Raw genomic sequence first — 22,452 nt, 5'->3', positions numbered from 1 at the left:
ATTTATGATGCGGTGGCTGCGGGCGGGGGTTGCAGGCCGCTTTCCGAGCCCATTTCCCATGCTCTGGAACGGCCTTTATGTGTTAGTCAATAATTTATTATGGGCCCTCCTGGTGAATGTTGGGAATTTCAGCTATTCTGAGCATGTGCCCTGCAGAGGGAATGAAAGCAAGGCTTCAGTGCGCCCAAGAAAGCAAGGCACAGGGCTCCAGGGACAGTGCCTCCGCGCCCTTGGCGTCGGCCCGGAGGACCCGGTGACACAGGCCAGCGCCCGTTGCTGAGAACGCGGCGTGCGGCAAGCGGGGAGCTCCAAGTGGCCGCGGAGGGCACGTGGATGGTGCCCAGAGGGGCCGAGGGGGCGCAGGTTCCCCCACCAAGCCGGGCAGCCAGGCAGCTTCCAGCGTCGTCCGCGCTTCCTCTTGTTCCGTTCCACGGGTGACCCCTGGGGAGGAAGCCGGCACTCATTCATCAAGCCTTCGCGGGCCTGGCACTGCCTCATGTCCGGGTAACACAGACGGCTCTTCTTCTCGAGGGATGCGCATCCCTCCAACAGGCTGTGGGCCCACCCATCCCGGAGGCCCATCGTGTCATCTGTAAAGCCCCGAGGACTTGGTGTCCCGCGTGCTCTCCGTGGGTCGACTCCACCTACAGCATTTCCCCCAAATGCGATTTCTCTCCCATTTTGGGACATGATGGCAAGGAAAGGCTTCTGCGTCTCCGAATCCCCATTGGAGGCTCAAGGCTTGGTTCTGCTGTAGGAACAGACCCTACGGGTCACAGGCGAGCCGTCCGTCTTGCTCCGGGGCCGTGAGGTCAGTAGTTGTCATCTCAGTAGGGCTTGGCCTCCTTCAGAAAGGCGCAGGGGAACGGAGACCTCGGAAGGGGATCTCAGGTCGGGGACAGTGCGTCCCGGCTGAGGTTAGCTCTGGTTTGCAAAATCGCCGGAGGTCAGGGCGTTGCTGGCATCTGGGCAGTTGAGGCCTCGTCTTCCGAGGTGCGGATGGCCGCCTTCCGAGCAGGTGGGTCATCTCCAGGTGAGACCGCGGCTCGCGAAGTGGCTGCTGTTGAGTCCCCGCCGGGCTCAGGGCCTGCCACTGCCCAACCGAGCCGTACTGACCATCCGGAAGCCGTTCTGCAAGGGGCTGACTTCTTCCCAGTGCTCCCCGCAGGCTTCCCGGCTCCCACAGGCGCCCACACTGTCTCTGAGCTTGGGCCACTCGCAAACCTGCCTGGGACTGCTGACAACGGGAGAAGATGCGCTAACGACAGCCACCCCGGGCCCGGCCTTTCCGAGGCACGTCCTCCAGGCAGCCTACGGTCAGCAGCCGCTCGGCACGAATGTGTCTGTGGGAGAGAAACACGGAGAAAGGCCCCGAGCGTTCCGTGTGCCGTGGGACTGGGCAAGGCATTTGCAGAGCGTGAGATCTGGGTGCATGCACCGAGTCAGAGTTGGGGGTTCCTCCAGGACGCCTCTCCCGCCATCAAGCACGTGAGCATCGCCTCTGAAAAGTGAGCCCCGAGGCCCCTCGTCGAAAGGCAGCCCCGCTCCGTCGCTCGGGAAACTGGGGGCGAGAGGGATCCTGCGAGCGCCGCACGGAGCACAGGCCTCTTACTCCTCTGGCCATCACGGGCCACGGGCTCAGCGGTGAAGCCATGAGTGGGCTCCTCACGCATGGGATGCCGGACGCAGCTGCGCTTTTCCACAAAGGATGCAAGCACCGTGGGGCCGCGAGCACAGGCTTCTCGGCAGCATCCCCGGAACCGTCACCCGGCAACGGGTGGTCTCAGCCTCGTTCCACGCCGCGGTGGCTCCTCTTCACGGCTTGCACGGGGACCAGGGGTGCCCACGTCATCCACGTCCAATGCCGCACATCCCCAGGGGTGCGAGTGCTGGATCATAGCAGCAGACCCGATGCCCGAGCTCAGGGCCGGCCGCCTCGTCCTCCTGGAATCGGATGCCATGCCTGGGGCACAGCAGGAGACCAAGGGACTGGCCCTGTGGGGACACCGACTGTAAGACGAGGGACACAAGTGCCACGAGCAGTCCCTGCTCAAAGGGGCTGCGGGCCTCTGCTCGTTGGGGGGCTCACTCGGTCTGCGTCAGGCAGCTCGGAGGGTGGGAGCCCCCTGGAGCCTGACCCTGGCTTCACCAGGTCATTTGCTAAGGAGCCGTGATCGACCCTCACCTGCAGGCAGGTAGGCACAGAGCTCCCTGCCACCCCAGTGACCCTGACTTCCTGGAGCACGGTCTCGGTCAGGTCGGCGCCTCGTGCCCACAGACCACGGCGTGAAAACGAATGTGCCATCTGTGTAGACATGCCTCTCTTTTACCACAATCTCTGGAATAATCTGAGAATGGGTCCGTGAGGGAGCGATCGCCCAGGCCCTGAGACAGGCGCCAGGATGGGCGGGAGACGTGGGGCCAGTTATGGCAAAGAATCGGACGCAAAAGTGAAGGTGGTGGCCTCACTGTCTTCCACATACACCAGCCACAAGCCGGGGGCTCCCTGCTACACCCCCTAAACTTACTAAACCGTGACACTGCATCACCTGCAGTTTTATTTTGCCTTTCTTTCAAAATTCCTCCACTCGGCAAATGCCTCACCTACAAAACTCATTCGCCAAGTACCAATTACCTGGGGCGCGTTTGCAAGAGATCCGTCATTTCCGTATCTGAGCATTCCTCTGCAAGTTTTATTTCCCTCGTTGATGCTTCCCATTGTCAGAGAAATGGACCCTTCCGGAACCTTTACTGTGTTGTGTCCCGGGAGGGTGTTCTGAGCTCACACACAGACAGGGGAGTTACCTAGTGATCATTGGTTGCATGGGAAGGAGTCTGTCAACCAATGATCACTAGGTAACTCCCCTGTCAAAAAATTTGCCTTAAAAAAAAATTTTGCCTTCCACTCCTTAATGTTATAAACGTTTGTTTTCCCATCGCTGTCTTGCCTTGAAGCAAGAAGGAGCAACATGGCAGACGCCTGAATCGTAATATGCTTCCATCACAGCTTCCCCGGCACTCCCCTCAACCAAAGAAAAAAACCCTAAAAACTTTATAAGGAAGACCATTCGTACATAGGACAAATTGGCCAGCATCTCTTATAAACGGATGTGGGTTTGATGCCAAGGCACTAGTTGGGCTCTGGTGTCCTACCCACTACACGCATCTCTCTTTCGACGCAGATTCTGCGTGATGTAAGCACAACACGTCTTGCTCACGTCCATCGGGCGACGTTCAGGGTCTTTTCCCCTAAAGCTCATCCACCATTTAAAGCCTGAGCCAAGATGGAACCATGTTCACAAACACTCAGCTCACTGTTCTCGTCCTTTCTAAGACCCCACACCACTTAAGGTGTCAACGCAATGCCATTCCACTTTTCATTCACTTCTTCAATACCCGTTTATCAATCATCGAGTATGTGTCCAACCAAAGGCTCGACCCCAGGCTCGACCCCATACCAACAGGGAGACCGAGATACTCAATGCCTGGCTCTTAGAGTCTAAAATCTCGAAGCAGAGAGACACACAGGTCTTTTTATTAAGATCATGAGTCCCCCTTCAAGGCGAGTGACATCTACTATCTTACATAGGTCACAGCTTCTCTACGTGGAATTCCCAGCAGTGTCTTAAAGAGAGAGAGAAAGGAAAAAATAAAGAAAACGACAAGAGTAAGACACTGAGTGAATAATTCCAATGACCGTGTATAGATTCTTTGCAACATCACCCATCCTTCTCTGTTGACAAAAGTCACACAGTGCAGATTTTAGGTATTCCAAACATTCTTTGCTTCTTCGAGTCTCTACCAACTTCCATATGGGGCAGGAATGTGCACTGCTCTCTTCTGGACACCGGATTAAAGCATCTAATGTATTCTAAAAGCCGAGCATTGCTCACTGGCCCAACTGTGCCACATTGACTGGCCCTTATCTCCAGCCCACGTTCAATACATCCCTCTAATCTGTGGGACTTGTTCCTCAGGATCTTGTCAAATATCCCCACCATCTCCTAGATCTTGTTAGGTAGAAAGATACTCGTTATATTCCTCTCAAAACCCATGGTTTTTCTCAACTTTCTCCTCTGTACCATGATGAACATTTCCAGCAGATGCCCCATTTACGTCTTGAACGTTCTCTCCCTAACCCATCCCCCTCCAAGGTTGATTTACACCAGATTATAGCATCAGCCCGTCGGCAGGGCACTGGTCAAATTTCACGCGGGTTACCTGCTTTGTGTGACGTCACCTCGGTAGACGGGCCTCAGAAGCGATTTGGTGGAGAAAAATCCACTGGAGAATCAACCAACATGGAATCAGAACCGTGAATTACCTAAAATAAAACACAACGTAAATCATGACAAGAGAACATAAAACTGCTTGCTCTGGCCGCAAACCTGTATCCTTTGGACCTCGGGCTGGTTGCTGAATATAAGCTGAAAGGTCTGTGTGTCTGCATTTGTAGCTGTGAGCACCGATAACAGATCCCCCAGCAAAATACATCACATTCAGACCTCTTTATTGAGGTAGACGTCCAGGGAGGAAATAGAAAGTTTGTGTCATTGTTAGAATCTCCCCATTGCTTGGTCTCTTATTACCCTGTTGTGTTTTGCTTTTTTGTGCTATGGAATACTATTACTTTTGTTTTAATTCTGTGACATGACTGGTGAAGCCAATCCAATGGACAGGACCGAAGAGTAGCAGAACACATCACCCCAAAATGCGCCACTTTACTATACAGATTATTTTGAGTTGTGGCCACTTGAAAACCAGCAGATGGAGGGAGGGGTTTTCCATGAACTTACCTCATCTACCTAAAGACACTTCACCCCAAAGGAATTCAACTGTCGTCAATGCCCTCTCCAGGACTGTCATCAACCACAAAGACGGTCTCCTGTCACAGGAAAGGAGATTCGACCCCAGGCCCTGGCAAATTTTGCCACAAACTGTCATGCCTCCACCTGTTCTTCCAAGGGCCCAGTCGTCTTTCCTGAACTCATTTACTCTCCCCGCCTACATCCGCCTTCCCTTCGCCTATTCAGATTCCAAACTCTAAAGCCACTTCTTTGGGTTTTCCATTTTTCCCGGGGTATCCCCCATGTATACAGGAGGTAGACGTGTTAATAAACTTGTGTGTGTTTTTCCCTTGTTAACCTGCGTTTTATTATAGGGGTCTCAGAAGAAAACTCAGAACGGTAGAAGGAAAATTATTTTTCTTCCACTACACAATCCTTTATGTAACTGTAGGTAATTACTTTTCCCTGAAACTCTTTTACACAATTTCCTAGTGTTTATAGGATAATAACCTCAGACTAAAAATGAAAACATAATTTCTTGTTTGTTGAGGATGGAACGGTGTGGCCATCGATGACTTTCTTTTAAATGTCTTTGATACTTGACACACCTTGCCTTTGGTACTTGAATGCGATGTACACTTATGCTTAAATTGTTTACACTTTAAAAATCATTAGACTCAAGGATTATCTTTATAGTTACCACCAAAAGCTTGTGAAAAGTTACATTTATGAATCTTGAAGCAGACCAATGTTTTACTAACACTTTGGCTACTACACTTTTGTTCTTAAAGCCTGTGCTTATCACAGAAAGTAAAACCTAGTTTGCATATAACCTCAGGGTTTTTAAAAAAATATTATCTTAGTTCATAACAAAAGCACTAAACCTTCATTCAGTGAATATTTGGTGAGCACCAACTGTGTGTTGATACACATTCTAAGTGAAGGTACAGGGCAGTGATAAGGACAGGTAATGTCACATTCATGCAGCCTATTCATACAATAAACAGATAGGTGAGCAAAAATAATTTATGCCACCATGCTGTTTTGTGTATTGGAGAATGCAAAACAAAGAGATGGGATGGTCACAATGCCCCAGGAGATTCAGAGTGATTCTGAGTTGGCCGGTAGGGGTGATAGTGTCGACAAGTGGTGGGGGAAGGTTCCCCAAGGTTCCCCAGCAGAGATGACACTCAGACTCTCTGGATGATGACAGGGGCCCGGCAGATGCAGAGTCTGGGGAAATGGGCTTGTCGATAATAGGACAGAAGAAAGGACTGTCAGTTGGAGGCTAACGAGCAAAGAGGGGAGCAGGAAGATATGAAGCTCAAGAAGTGAGCAGGGGGCAGGGTCACTGGGAGCCTTGGGGTCTTGGGAACAAGTCTGCATGTTAGCCTGGGCTTAATGGGAAGGCTTCGAGGGTGTTAAGGCGAGATGTATTTTTGCCAAAAATCATTCCATCTGCAGTTGTGAACATAGAGTGAGGGAAGTGTGAGAGGAAGCAGCAAGAGACAGACTAATGCACTGGTGTAGGAATGAGAGCTCAAGGCCTTCTGGCTAGAGTGACAGTGGTACCCAGACAGAACATAGATGGGGCCAGCAGGACTGAATAACAGATTGTATATGGGATGTGAGGGGAGGGAAAGAATCAGGAGGTCTGATAGGCTTTTTGTATATTTAACAAAGATGAGTAGATAGATGATACACAAATGGTAGGTAGATGATAAATAAGTGATTAATAATTTGGTAGGTAGGTAGATTGATGATAGATAATAAATAGTTGATGCATAGATTGATGAAGGATGGATGGTGGAATGGATACAGGGATAGATAGACAGGATGAACGGATGGTGTAATGGATGGATAGATAAATATGTACATAGATAAGATGGATGGATGTATTATAGGTGGATAGATAGATGATAGGGCGAGCTCTCAGTAAGTAATTTGTTTTTTCCTTTCTTTATGGTATGTGGATAAAAAATTTCAATGGTTCTCTCCATTTAACAAGAAAGTGACTGAAGAAAATTATTGGCATTTTGACTTGGTCTAAGTGAAGCTAGTTTCAGCTAAATGGCAAACTACTCTGTGAGAAAGTCACTCATTGCTCAAAGAAAGAATGAAAAAGAATAACTTACTTAAATTGAGAGTGTACCCCAATGGGATCCCCCTTTCCACTGACAAATGGCAAAGTGCCAGCTAAAGCCTGAATGTGTGAACGTGGACTGAACCTCATGGCCTTAGAAAAGCTAGTCAGCCCTGAAGAAGACTTTCAGCCACACTGACTTGCTTATCTAGAAAAATCTAGAAAAGACAGACAGGATCTTTTGAAGGGTACCCTGCTTTGAAGGGTAACTTGCTCTTTTTCTTTCTTTCTTTCTTTCTTTCTTTCTTTCTTTCTTTCTTTCTTTCTTTCCTTTCCTTTCCTTTCCTTTCCTTTCCTTTCCTTTCCTTTCCTTTCCTTTCCTTCCCTCTTGTTCTCCTCTTATTTTCTCTCTTTTTTATTTTACTATAAATATCTTTGAATTCCTCCAGAACCTAACTTTAGATTTTTCACAAGTTGGGTGCAAGACACTGTGCTCCTAGCACAATTTGACAGAGTGTGGTGTCTGGGGTTGAGTCCTGCAGGAAGCCAACTAAGAGGGTGATTAACAAGCACAAGGTTTATCAGGATCTACATGTGTGAAAAGAAAAGGACACAAGCAAGATTGCAGACAGGGCGAGGTTAAGAGCACGGAATATAGGATGCTTCTAAAAGCTGGAAAGACAAGGACATAGATCCTTCCTCATGTCTCCAGAAAATACACAGCCTTGCTAGCACTGTGCATCAGACGTCTGACCTTCAGAATGGAGAGCCTGCTTCTCCCTCTCTGCTGCTCCCTCTGCTTATGTTCTCTGTCAAATAAATGAAATATTAAAACAAATAAGAAGAACAGGGTGGATCACCATAGTAGCTACTCTGAATTCCCTTCTGTGGGAAGAGAAGTACCCGCCCCTAGAATCATAATCAGATTATGCAAAGTGCAGAGGGGTCAGACAAGTGGGGACTGCAGGCAGGCTACCTGGACTTTCTCTGAAACATGTATTTAGAAGAAGGTCTCAGCTTACCCAGTTTTGCATACCCTACTGAGAAATATGAAACCTGAGAGCTAATCATCATCTCCTTCCAGAGTAAGGATTATTTATTTATTCCTGAGAACTTGTTTATTTATTCCTGAGTCAGTGGAATTGGCCATCCGCAGTAGGCTCACAAAACGGTAACTCCCAAATATTCAATCCTGTTCAAGAGGATTTCCAGCAAATCCCATTTCTTCCATCTCAGCTACATTTCTAGGATTGGCTGTAGGGTCGTGTAGATAGGATTTGTGTGGCTTGTCCCTTCTTTTGCTCTTGAGAAGAGCCACAGCTCCACTGTCCAGGACATCCGAGAACCATAATGCCATCTCTGGGAATCAGAGAGCCTGACTGATAGTCAGGAGGACCACGTCCATGAATCTAGAGGCATGTATCTTCTCTTACATGTTCATTAATGAGCCCCTCTCACATTCTAGGCACTCTTCCTGGCTTATATTATTTAGTTATTGCTGTGTGACAAATCATCCCTGAACACAGCCACTGAAAACATCAAACACTGATTATCTCACAGCTTCTGTGGGTGGACAGGCCAGATGTGGCTTGGCTGGGTTCCTCTGGCTCAAGGTATCTGATAGGCTTGCAGCCCCTCTGTTGGTCAGGGCTGCCGTCCTATCTGTGGCCCACTCGTGTTGTAGGTGAGCCTTGGTCTCTTCTTTCCTGAGCCTCTCTCTGCATAGGGTTTCCTCACAGCATGGCGGCTGGGGTCCCTCAGGGCAGGTGCACGCACAGTAGGTTGTGTTGTAGGAGAGGAACGTGCAGTTAGGGAACCTGACCTGAATACTTAGAATGGGTGGTCAGCCTCTCTGATCTACCCTCTCATGGAAGACATTATTAATGAAGTAATGGCGAGTAAGCAAACTGGCTCCTTACCTGAGAGGAGGACACAATCTCTGTCTTCCAAGGCTATTAGCTACACAAACATCCCTGAAAGACATTCTAGATGGAAAGCTGTCAGTACCTCTGCTTGTAATACATGCAAAAATGCAAGAGACTCCAGAAGAATGCTCTCCCCACATCTTTTTAATATGATGTCTTGAATAAACAATCCAATTATTGAGAGGTATAAGAGAGCCTATAATATGTCAAAAAGTGAGACACAATGAATCTCAGTCCCCTGGGGGAAATGAGGTGAGAAACTCCCCAAGGGTGAGTCTCCTTCCTGGAAATTAGACCTTTGCTATTCACACCATTATGTTTCAGTCCTGCTTTCAACCTTTCCAGCACAATCCTAAAAGAAAATTGATCTTCAGACAACTCAGGTGCTTTCAACTGTGAGTCATCTTGACCATGTGAATTGTGAAGTTAATTGCTACCATAACCTCCCTGAAAAGAAGTGAAGTACCGTGATTCAACACCATTAGCAATCCCAAACCAAGGTCATATTCCTTGCGAGAGTGCCTGCCTTCTGGACCATAAGAAGGCCCTGAATGGAAGACCATTATGGTACCAAATGTGACACTTTTTATAACATTAGAGATGCCTGAGGGGTAGAAATTGAAAATAGTTTTGTTTTAATTAGGTTCAAAATGGGTGTGTGTTTGTGTGCATGTGTGTTTATGAGCAAGTGTTTATCAGCAAGTTCCTACCTTATGAGTGATATTATGGACTTCATGATTACTTAAGGGCAGTCAAACTGTGGACCAGAAAGAATAAAGAAGAGGAAAGATGGAAAGTTTCCTGGTCAATACGGTAAAACATTGTATTGTGTGCCTTTCATTTTTCTATTCGGTGAGTTTCCACAAATTATCTCAACGTCCTTACCTGATGGCCACAGAATGGAGTAAAGAATTCAGTGTAAAACAAGTTATATTTTATAGTTTATGAATCAGTGGAGCATATGACTGTTTCTGGATTGTAGACTTGTGTGTGTGTGTGTGTGTCTGTGTAATCTAAAACAGAACAAGACGGAGAGATGGAGAGATGGGGGTAGGGGAAGAGACTCTAAGGAAGGGCAGGAAGCCATATATCATTCTTGACAGTCACCTCATCTGAGCTTTCAGGAACAAGCTACAGATCTGACAATGGGTGAGATGTGGCCAGTAAAAAGGATGCATTTATCCAGATTGTTGGAAGTGTTCACCATGTGGCCCTGTTGGGTACATCACAGATGGTATAATCTCTGGTGCCTCTGACAGAAACCATTTGCACTCTGTTGGATTGGGGAAATGATGTCCAACCTAAATCAAGAGTTAACTATGGAGAAGGAAACCATTATTAAACTCTAAGAAGAATTATGCCAAAACAAAGAACTCTACAACTTTAAGAGACTTCCCCTAAAGGTAACTGTCTCTCATTTTATTTTTTTTCCCCCTAAAGGTAATATTAGTGGCCATGCTCCTAAGCGTGGTCATGGTAGCCCACACACTACACTACACATTGGTGATGGTGCCAAATTATCAAAGGAAATCACTGGACCATATGCAATGGAAAATTTGAATAAAAATGATGTGTCTCTGGCTCCAGACAGAGAACTGAAAGTATCCACTCTCATTGCTGTAGCTATGCTCAAGCGGGCTGAGATGACCCCTGCCCTGTGCTATTCACACCCTCACATAATCCTGATCTACAGTACCAGGACGGGTTTGTACAGCCAGTAGGACTCTACTGTGTGTGCAGGGCTGGTGTATGCATCCCAAAGTTAGGTCGTAAAATTAACTACGGTTTTCTCTTTGGTTCACTTGTCTTGGTTCACTCATTCTGCAGAAAGCCAGTGGCTGTCTTGTGAGCCCAGTGGAGCAGGATGCATGGTTTAGAGCTGAGGCTTCTTCTGACACATCATAAGGACTGAAGACGTGCAGCTAACAGCCATGCGAGTGAGCCATCCAACATGCACGTCCTCCAGCCCCACTCAAGCCTTCAAAGCACCGCAGCCCCAGCTGACAACATGAGGTACCCTGAGCCACAAATGCTCAGCTCAGCCCCTGACGGATTTCTGAGCCATGGAAGCTGTGAGAGCATGAATGTGCGTTACTGCGAGATGCTACATTTTGTGTGCATTTGTTACACGGCATTGGATGCCTGAGTAATATACATACCAACGCCATCTTCCACTGTGGGAACAAAAGGAAAATATGGAGACTATGGCTGAGATGAGAAGCATCCAGTCCAAAAATGTCGACATGGTTTGACGCCGGCGTTGAATGGGATCGGTGTCAAGGACATTGATAGTACACTGCTATGATATATCTCATTCCCTGGCAACTCGTCAGGTACCATAATCTCATTCTTGCAGAGATTATAGTCAATATGTTAAAATACAGAATCTTCCTAGATGATCGTATTAAAGCATAAAAGAGTTCGGTTTTTTCATTCTTACACGTCCATGTTCATATTTGAGAAAAAGATGTAATTAATCAGATTTATGCTTGCACCAGACAAGCTTATTCTAAGGTTTACAAGCACAGAAAACTGCAAAAAAAAAAAAAAAAAAAAAAAGTCAGTGAAGTTCAGGGAAAGAAATTCAGGTAATTAAAGGGGGAAATGATGCCTCACAGGTATTAAATCATATTTTATTTTATTTTATTTTTTTTTTAAATCATATTTTAAGCAATAGTAATAAATATACAGTTGACTCATGAACAACATGGGTTTGAATTACATGGGTCCCCCTTATATATTATAATATATATAATACCCTCTTATGGCATTTTTCAATGAATATACTCAATAATTATTTGTGTACAGTATGTAATGTACAGGTATATTTGTACACGGCATTTGTATATAATATATATTGAATATTACAATATATGTTGACTATATCAATAAATATACAATAAACAAATGTTTACAGTACTATAAATGATTTTCTCTTCCTTACGATTTTCTTAATCACATTTTCTTTTCTCTGGCTTATTTTATTGTAAGAATATAGTGTACAGTAATACAACATACAAACTCTGTGTTGATCGACTGATTATATATTACCGGTAAGGCTTCCGGTCAACAATGGGCTATTAGTAGTTACATTTTCGACTTTTCGAGTCAAAAGTCATAGGTGGATTTTTGACGGTATGGGGGACTGGCACCCTGAACCCCCCATGTTGTTCGAGGGTCAACTGTAGTTTGCTTCTGGCTCACAAGCTATGACAAGACTACTTAGGAAATGATAGTTTATAGCAATGAAATTTGGATATAATTTAAATGTCTATGGGTGGAATAATGGTTCCGTGAATTACAGTATACGTTCTAAATAGAGTGCGTGTAAGCATTTAAAAGGATGAATCATCTCAGTATAATTATGGATCCATCTTCCAGGGATCCTTTATGTGGCTAAATTAAGATTTAAAACAGGTGACCTAGAGATGCTGCATGTGATTAGCTGATACACTTTACCCTTGCTCCTACGAAAACAGCCGTGAGCTTCACAGGGACGACTCTTTCCTAGGGCATTTGATTCTGAAGTGGCCTGAAGGAGGTAGTGGAAGTGTGGGCTTGTGAGGCGATTATTTCAGTGGCTGAATTAAACCAGACTCTTTTCAGAAGAATTCAAAACGAACATGGCTAAACATGCAAAATAAACACAGGATCTTCAGACATAACGACGTCTAGCTTTGAAGCATGGTTTGAAGATTTTCATAAGGCCTTCCTTTCTACGTATTCAAATGCAATACTACAACTCCAAGATCAATAGCATATTTGGCTATCAAACCAGTCTTGCGATAAACAGGGTAAGACTCTCTCTCTCTCTCTCTCTTTTTAAGTACCTAGGGAAGAGAGTAGAAATGTGTATTGATTTTTTAAAAATGCATCCCTACTCCTTAAAGTTCAAGACTGTAAAGTATTCGGCTCTAAAGCTATGATCCCCTAATTGTTCATAGAGCATCTATTGATATGGTTTTAATCCTAACTCTTTTTTCTTATAATTTCTCAAAAAAAAAAAAAGACAAAATGTTTACCCATTTAGAGAGTGCTATACAAAAGACTAGGGTTATCTTGACAGACATCTGTGGAATCCTGATAGGGCTACTTAAAAAGTCGCACCACCGATTAAGTGGGGTATGATATGAAGAACCACATTTTACAAAATTGCATACACACAAAAAAAAGCTCTGGCCTCTGAAACAGTGAGTTGATTGAATTTTCTTCTTACAGATTTCAGGGTCCATCTGAAATAGTCCTCCCCACTCTGCCTTTCAAAGTATTACATGCTGACCTTCAAAGTCACATGATTTCCAAATGCGACCAAATCATGGTAAATCTGCATTCCTTCTTATCTTTAATGGAAGAAACACCCCAATTCTCAGTAGAGCAAAAGTAAACGAAAATGGCCAGCGCGGCAGACAATTCTCCGTGTTAGTTACTTGGCATAACCGTTAGTGATCATATTGAAACACTGGCTGTCAGGTGTCGGGACAAATTGACAGTATTTCTTCTGGCTGGTCCCTGCAAACTCTGGAAAAGCTACTTCTTGGTTACGGTGAAAGGCCTCAGCCTTCACTAGGACCCCCCCTTCCCACCACTTAAACTTGATTTTCCACTATTACGTGAAGGATGCTCAGACAACATCACATTAATTTCGGTGGACACTAAATTTTATCTAATTCAGCAAGCAAGCCTCTGTTAATTAGGCCTCCCCGGACGAGTGATGGCATGAGAGCCCCGGACTGTCACTGATCGATACTCACAACTCAAGCAGCTCCGGTGGTCAATTACTCGAGCTTCTGAGTAAGAAAGAGGGTCCTATTCTTGGGAGCGACCCATCCGCGCCTACAATCACAATTCGCTGGCGCCTTGCCCCCGAGGCCACCGGTTGCATCCAAATAGCATCTCTGCGTCTTCCTCTCCTTCTCTGCCGGCAGGAAGAACGGCCAGGGGAAAGCACGCTCCTTGCCAGCACCTCCGACAGGGCTCATGCCTTCCAGCCTTGAGCCTGATGGATGGGGAAGCCAACCTGCTGACACAGCCTGTGAAGATCGGGTGTTTGATCCTAGGGACGCAAGCCTTGTTTGATGAGGTCGCGGGAGAATAAGTACACGCAGCCTGATTTAATGTAATCCCGCTCTGCAGTGACTTCCAAAGAACAGGGTATTAAGAGCCCACACGATAGCATCTCCTTCCTCGTGGGCCTTTCTCTGCCAAGAGCCCTCCGCATGTGTCTTCGGGGCGGGACACCACCCAGGCTGAGGGTGTAAATGGTCACATCGCTATTAGGTGGCTGACCCGGGTCTCTCAGAAGACTGACATTTCTGTAGGGAAACAATGCAACGACGAGGAGGAAATATGTTTCCGCGACACAGGGCAAATTACCACTGGATGGGAGAAGGAGCACATTTAGGAAAAGTAGGCTGGGAAGGGGCGAGAAGAGGCCAATGCTAACAGGCTGAAAGGATCATGTATTTACATCGCCTTTGCCAATGGGATGCAATGTCACGGGCTCTGGTGCTTCGGGACAGGCGATTTTCTCTGTCAGGTCTAACTTGTTTTGTGGACACCAACACCCTCAATGTCTCCACTCAAAGTCTTTTCTAAAAAGGAGGAGACTGTGGTCTGAATAACCACCCATGGTAGGTTAATATGCGTCTCTTCAGACTTAATCTCAGGCATGCAGAAATCCTTTTTCGTGTGGCCACGATTAATTAAACCGTGTTAGGAGGTGGCCATAGGTGCTTCCCGGTGGAGAATTCGGTTCTAAAGTGAGAGATTTGCAAAAATGTGGTGGTCTTCTACAAGAGGACATGACAGGAGAAGGAGAAATGTAGGAGTGATGGAAAGATGTGAGGTGAGTGGAGGTAACATGGGGATTGACGGATACAGTATTGGGTTTTCCACAGAATCTCATGATGAGCAGAAGACCAAAAATGGGTTCTTGAAGCAGACAGTCTGTTCATGTGTTTGTGTGCATTGCCATCAATAATAATAGTGTCCTGGATAATCATGGAAAAGAGCCTGCGCTTGATGTGTTTCAGCCTAAAGACCACCTTGGCTTCCGTATTCTCACTCAAGTCCCCACAGGGATCCTATGAAGAAGACAAACTATGGAACCTGCTTAAGACATCGGAAACTGAAGCTCACGGAGTGTGAGTGGGGGGCCCCCAGCCTCCTCCAACCACCACGAGGTCCAGGCTGAGATCACACCCTCTGAACCCTATTGGGCTTCACCATCCTCTTATGTAAAAGGAACATCGAAATGCTGGTCAATGGTGGAAAGACTTATTCCATTTCACAGATGGAGAAACTGAATCATGGAGCGCTTGAGTAAATGAGTGAAGACCACATAGGGGTGCAATGTGGGCAGTCTGGGTGCTCCAGAGTCTATGCCCTTAGTCTCCACGCCGGACTCAGTGACAGCAGCTCACAGACGAGGGACGACGTCAGGAGGGTACAGCCCGTGGGAAATGGTGAGACAAGAGGAAAGAGCTCCAAGCTGACCTGGGAGCCATGGAGCAGCATCAAGACAGGGATGAGACCTCGGCCTGTCAACCGTCAATCAAATGAAACCCACGCGATGTTCTTGATCTGGGTCAGAATCTACCTTTTAACCGAAACTTTGGTGCACCAACAAGCACTCAATTAAGGGACGTAGTTGTAAGAGGGAACGGGTCAGTGGGACATTTATATCTTCCTTCAGTGGGAATCTGTACAGAAGAGAAGTGGGAAATCCGGACTAAGGCAAAGCAAAGATGAAATGGAGTTTTCAGGTTTCAGGCGGTAAAATACACCACACCCACCAACCTCATCGCTTCTAAGGAACACGTGCTTTGCGAGTAAGCCCCGTGAACCAGAAAAGAAAGGCGGGTCAGGGACTGCGGGAGGGAAAGCGTGGCCCCTTCGGAAACACTGCCTTATGGGAATTTAGGCTTATCCCCCTTTCTCTCTTATGAACATGATAATTCCTGAAACTGTGATAAGAGATTTACATATCTCCGAGCTTGATGCATTTCTTCACTGGTGGAGGAAACGGGACAATCCTATTTTACACCGCTGAGAAATTTATAATGGTAGAAGATAAGAGAAATAGGCCGGAGTGTCTGAGACACACAGATTAACAGTCTGCATCGATCAGTTCGCCAGATCAGTTCGCACAACCGTTGGTGTCACTCTGTGCAGCAACGGCTTCAAGGTACATAATATTGATGCCTCTTCTTTAGTGATATTTTAATTATATTCGTGAGAATGATGCTCGCGGGCCAACATACGGTAATTTAATCCGGGCGGGGGAGGAATGCTTTTGTTATCTCAATATTAAGATCAGTATTTTTTCCGTTGATGAATTTTGGTGTTAGAGGCGGTCGATGTAGCATGGAAATTTAGAAGATTGTTTGAGATGGCGTGATTGGAAAGGCTCCAGATTAATGGCATAGAAGCAGAGAGAGTATGGGGCACCTGGCGGGGGCGGAGGGGCTCAGTGGGTGAAGCGCCCGCCTTCCACTCAGGTCGTGATCTCAGGGTCCTGGGATCTGGCCCCACGTGACGCTCCTGCTAGGGAGCCTGCTTCTCTCTCTCCCTCTGCTTCTGCTCTCTTGCTCGCTCACTCTCTCTTAAATCCATAAAATCTTGAAAAAAAAAAAAAAAAGGAGGAAAGAGGACCAAGCTAACTGCGAGCTGGACACGTGCAGACAGGAGGCGTGACAGCAGACATGTACGCACATGGCCATCAGTAGTTAGTGAAGAATTCAGGCAATGGGATGCTTCTCACTTTGCTTTGAGTTTGTAGCTCCGACCAAAGCTCCCTCGGAGCTGGAAGGATCATGGGATCCTGTAGGAACCAGCGGACGTGGATGAAGTGTCTGTGTTTCCTTGAGTTCTTGGAAAAGACAGCTCACTTCACGGGGAGCCCCATCAAGTCCTGTAGGACCTTTACGACATTCCTCTACCCACAAAGAGCAGGAGCGTCTCCCTCGGTTGTGATAATGAACATCTCCTGATGTTGCCGAGTGTTCTCTGGGGGCAACAGTGAGCCCTGGTGGAGAATCAACATTTGATTCAACCAACAATAGTTTGATTGAACCCACATTTCATATGTGTTTCCCATGCACTGCTGTGTTAGGAGCCAAGCAGGCAGGGTGTAAACCAAAGCGATCTTCTGGTCCTCACCGTCCAGGGAGGAGGTGGAAGGGGGGACCAAGCGATTGCAGAAGTATTCACACATCACAAATTCTCATAAGGTCTGTGAATGAAATACAAGAATCTGAGAATTTGAGAAGGATCGAGTGGGCGAAGGAGAAACCCGGGAAGAGCTTTCCAAGTGAAGGGTGAAGGACAGTTGGTTGTTGGAGGATAGATGGAAGTTTCTGGAGACGAAGAGAAGGGCATCCAGCCTGGGGGATGGTCTGCTTGAGGGTCCTAAGGGCAGGAAGAGACAAGCACAGGTAACGGGATGAAACGGTCAGGGGGCACGAGAGCCAAGGAGCCCAGGTGTGCACAGCCAGAGACCGCGGCATGAGTTCTGTATTTCATCCTAAGGTCGGGGGTCAGCCAGAGGTGACACGTGAGTCAAAGACTTCCACGGTGCACTGGTGCCTCGGGGGGATCACTGGGAGGCGGCGGGGGGAGGGGCATGGACCCTCGCAGCAGCCCCGATGGGAGGGTGGTGCAGCAAAGCCGGCAATGCGGGCGCACGGGTCCTGCGGTGCAAGCAGCCGAGAGGTCGGTGCACCTGCCCGCCGTGTGCTAAACGCAGCCACCAGCTCGCAAGGCGCGGCCCGCTTCCCCGGCCCCGGTGCCGGCCTGTGCTTGCTCCTCTCGGCACTGAGCACGGCCGACCTGCAACGGACCCCGGGCTGACTTTCCTTCCTGTGTGTCTCCCTTCCTGAAGCCCTCGCAGCCTCACCCCAGCCTCAAAGCGGGGGCATGGCGGGAGTAAGCGAGGCAACACCTGGGGACAGATGTGAGTCGGGCGGGGGGGGGGGGGCGAGGGCCGCCTGCAGGCAGCAGGTGCGCGCTGGAGCCGCAGGTGCGCGGTCAGCAGGCAGAAGGAGCGGGGGAGGCTGGAGCCAGCTCGGCCAGAGGGACAAGCCAACAGTGAGGCTCCTAACCTGTGAGGCGGAAATGCCCCTGCACCTCGTGTCCGTCGGGGGACGCGCGGCGGCGGATTTCTCGAGAAGCCTGGACTGGCAATACGACCTAAGGGTTCTTTTTGCACAGCGTCCCAGGGACACGGAGACGGTGGCAGGCCGAGGACGCCACTCGGGACCGGCCGGGCGGTGACAAAGGGGAGGAAGGGACGCCGACCGGGAGCTGTGGGGAAGGGTGCCCATCGCAGGTCCGCACATTTTTCCATCTTTTACCAACCAGCTCAGCTTATGTGGGCACGGAAAGCGCTGCTTCCACTTACGGGACGCTCAAGGAAGCGCCTGGTTTGGCTGCTGGCCCCTCTTGCCGCCCTGGTCACGGGCTGGTCCCCAACGGGCTGGTGCAGCCAGGGGGCCCCGTGCACGGGCAGGCCAGGCAGGGTCACCGCACGCGGGCCCCCTGCGCTCCCTCCTGGGGTGGCGGGGAGGAGGGGCACAGCTGCGGGGGGCCCGGCGGGCCGGGGTCTCGGCAGCCCAGTGCTCAGGCCGCGCGTGGGGGCCTGGCCATGCGTGTGTGCGAGAGAAATATCCCGCCTCACATGGGAACAGGCTGCGGGCAGAGGAGGCGGCTGCGTGAGGACCAGAGCCACCGGCTGCAGCAGACGACCACAGACGGCGCGTCCTCTCCGGGGACAGAACCGAGTCACAGCCTCGTCCGTCGAGGCCAGCCTGCCTGCCCGGACATCAGCGGCGCCTGCCCGCACCTGCAGCGGCCGTGCTGCACCTGCCCTCCTGCTCACGGGGGAGCACGTGGCTGAAAGGCCCAAGTGCCCCCCCCCACACACGTGAAAACGTCTGCGTCTCTATCCCAAGATGCTGGGAAGCATTTGTTAATGAGCAGAGTCAAGGGAAAGTGGCTAAATTTGACTACGGGAAAATATGTTCACGAACGGAAGAGCCAAAACGATGGGACGCGCTCCATTTAGGGAAAGGAAGTCGGAAAAAATTTTTAAAATCATGAAGACAAAAGAAAGCCACGGCCTAAATGAGGAACAGCGTCTAGCAGAGCAATGTTTTTAGAGTTAGGGGAATGTGGCTCCAACAAATCCATCGTTTGCGGGCGGCGTGAGCATGTATCTGGATCCCCAGGCCCCTCAGGTAGAAAAGGAAACTGGCAAGTTCTACTTTAGCAAGTTTTATAAGCATCAAATAGGATAATATTTATCAAAGTACTTAATAGCATGCCACGGCATGTGCTTAATGCCCAGGATATTTTAGTCGCTCATCTGCAAATGTTTCAACTATTTTTATTTTTTATTCTCACGTCTCGAGAATACTGGTGGATACGGCCATTTACCATATAATATTTTTCACACCTTGGCCAAACTCTAGGCACACTCTCTATTAGAAAACCTATAAAAATTTCATAAATACGAAATTAAAGCCTGCAGGAATGTAAATTTTATTCTGCGGTTATGATGTGTGCCTCCAGGAAATGACCCTTGATATGCATAAAGCTGTATCACACTTATGCTCTGATTTTCATGCCTGGATAGCAGATAGTGGAAATAAAGCTACCCCCTCTCTCTTTCTTCTAAAATTGCTGAGATAAGGGAGGGTTATCATAACGACAGCGGAAAAAAAAAAAAGAAAAAAATAATAAAAAATAACGACAGAGGCTCTCAAGCAGGTTTATGTCCGTTATTGTCGTTAGGCACAACAGTGGTTCTCCGGGCTACTCAAAATTAGTCAAGTCAGTGGCGTTAAAACGACGGATGTCAACCTCACCTTGAATAAACGTATGATTGAAGGAGTGCATTGAGTCTTCCAGCATGTTTGAAGCACCTTATAGTTTTCGACACTCAAATCCAAGGACACAAAGATGAACAAGAAATATCCCCCAGCCTCAGAGAGAGAATGGTTGGGTCGCAGAGCCATAGCTTGAGGCAAAGCATTGCAAAGCAGTGTGAGCAGAGCTAATCTTCCCAGAGGCGGAGACATAAGAGAAGGGCACATCCGTGTTGGCTGACTGCACATCCACCCAGTTGCTGGACACGTGTTTGGCGTTTTGGACGCGAAGAGAACGGAGCCTATAAGGTCTGTACGTGGTCTCGTAACTTGTGGCCAAGCCCCACCAAATGCTGGCCCACTGCTCTTTGCCCTGCCCATGAGCTCATCTCTTTTGTCAGTCATCCATCCATCCAGGGCGCTGGCATGACTACAAGCGCCATCGTGAAATGTTTCTTAGCAGACAAGGTGGGCTGTGCTGGGGGGTCCCTCTCACACTACTTTCCTACCTATACCCCAGACTTCCTCAACAATACCTGCACCAAGGTGCCTTCTTTACAACAAATGGGATTCCTTCTTTATCTTGACATAAGTCTGTATACCATAAGCTACCACAACCAGATTTTGAAAATAAAGCAATATGATGCCTTCGCCGGGCTATCATGGAGAAAGGCAAGGAAAATTGTCCCCGTAGAAGAGTATGTATCCCACCGTATTGAGAAGTAGGTGTGAAAACACAAGCATACATGAGGACATACATGTCCTTGAGGACATACATGGTGCCTCCTTAGATGCACAGGCCTGAGATTAGGAGGAGATCAGAAGATATTACTAAGGGAGAACGTGCGGTGGGAGGAGTACAACGCAGAAGGCACTCGTAACAACTAGCATTAAGATAAGGACCGCCAGGTGGTGGTAAGAGGGGAAAAAACATGGAAATAATGGCAAATAAATTTAGGCTAATGTGCTGAGACAAATCATAGGCTGCCCAAGGGGAGAAATCAAGACAGGCTGGTCTTGCCTCACACGAGCTTGGGCTGGCCCTGTCTAGAAGCACAGTATCGAATGTCCTTCTCAGGATATGGAATGAAACCAGCCGTGGTAAACTATCACAGAACACGTAGTCCTATGTGGAAACCCCCCTGTATGTTAAGAGAATTCCAACATGGTGAGTGGACGTCATACTAGTGAGATGGTTTTCCATGATGGTGCTCAAGCTTTGGCAAAATCCTAGACAAAACTGAGTTACAGTTGACCTTTGCACAACATGGGGGATAGGGGGATAAACCCCGACTTTTTTTGCACAATCAAAAATCCATGTGTGACTTCTGACTCCCCCAAAACCTAAGTACTAATAGCTTACTGTTGAAGTAAGACCTACAGAAGTCCTGCCGGTAACATCAACAGCAGAGTCACACATATTTGGGGTGCTCTATGTATGGTGTACTGTATTCTTAAAATAGACTGAGCCAGAGAGGGGTAAAAAAAACGATGTGATTGGGAAAATCCTAAGGAAGAGAAAAGGCATTGATGGCATTGTACTGTATTTATCAAAAACAATGCACATGTAATGGACTGGCGCGGTGCAAACTTGTGTCGTTTCAAGGGTCAGCTGCATAATTTAATGATACATGCATCAAGAAAATCATTGTTTTAACATTGTGAGGGGAAAAAGTACTTGAATTTACAGAGGAAATAGAGTTCCATCGTAGGGGTGTATGATTATAAAAAGGTGTTTTTTTTACGTACCAGGGTAGCTAGGAGAGCTTCTGAAAACCATGAAGGATTTGGGGGTCATTCCTTGCTGTGGGGCTGCCTATGGGTTCCAGCATGTCATGCAGAACGGACGCAACCTCCAATGCGTAAGGGCTGCCATTTGTTGCAGCTGCTAAAAATGCGCCTCCCCCCCCCCCATGGTTCCCAAATGCTCCATAAGGGGGCATTCAGAATTATGAGAACTCCCAGAAGTCCTTGGGGTTAGCTAATTATTAAGTGGGCAACCGTTGGCCTCTGAGAGGATGAAGGATGGGGGAGAGTATGTAGGGATACGGTAGGGAAAAGGGAGTGGTAAATCATGAATACCAGCTGAGGCTCAGGATTTAGGTCTTGGGCCTAAATCCGAACAGTGACTGAGCTACCAAATCTACTGGCCCCCAGTCTGTCCACAGGCCCTCGGCCCTTGCGGTGCTCCACTCTGAGAATGGATTACTGGGCAATGTGCATCCTCTTGGTTCATCACACAATTGTCTTCTGGCAGACCCTGCATGTAATTCATGCCTTCTTGGGAAGGCCTAACCCCAAGGAGAGTGCTGCGGAAGGCACTGCTTTGTCCTGAACCAGAACCCGGCAAATCCAAGCACCCTTCTCTCGTCCTCACCAACAATCAAGTTATTCTTACAAATAAAGGTTCGGCCTGGGTATCGTTAAAGATAACCTTTGTGCAAGTGAAGTCCATCTTTCTCTCAACATCATCAGTATTTGGGGAGGAGTGAGTGACCCCTGGGAGCAGGGATGCAGAGATCTGAACACAGGTAAGTTTTCCATGGGAGCCATCCTCCATCTCCCGCGCATGTCATCTTCACCTGTTCACGCTTTCGGCTCATCCATGCGAGACGGATGGTATCAGAGGGTTCATGTACATTCGATGGGTAAACATGGAGGGTGAAAAGGCCGGGCATCGCTGACTGTCCCTATGGATCATTCAGATGTGAAAGAGAAGGAGGGAGAGGCCTCCAGGAAAAGAGGTCACCCCGAGAGAGAAACAGGAGAAAATAGAACATGCGAGGGGGAGT

General features: G+C 48.0%; 1 long non-coding RNA gene across 2 annotated transcripts in view; it reads left to right on the top strand.

Annotated features, from left to right (window-relative positions):
• LOC144307986 (uncharacterized) overlaps positions 1-22,136 on the top strand; it is a 31,249-nt gene extending 9,113 nt beyond the window's left edge. The window contains exons 2-6 of one of the 2 annotated variants that reach the window (XR_013374642.1): positions 10,055-10,198; positions 10,623-11,128; positions 12,307-12,589; positions 13,014-13,113; positions 21,818-22,136. This is a non-coding gene — a long non-coding RNA (uncharacterized LOC144307986). The remainder of the gene's footprint in view (positions 1-10,054; positions 10,199-10,622; positions 11,129-12,306; positions 12,590-13,013; positions 13,114-21,817) is intronic. The other variant, XR_013374641.1, reaches the window with a different exon arrangement.
• Positions 22,137-22,452: the final 316 nt, after the last annotated feature.

The sequence above is a fragment of the Canis aureus genome, chromosome X (genome assembly GCF_053574225.1).
Source record: "Canis aureus isolate CA01 chromosome X, VMU_Caureus_v.1.0, whole genome shotgun sequence".
NCBI classification, from domain to species: Eukaryota; Metazoa; Chordata; class Mammalia; order Carnivora; family Canidae; genus Canis; species Canis aureus.
This window is presented reverse-complemented; position numbering and strand designations above follow the sequence as displayed.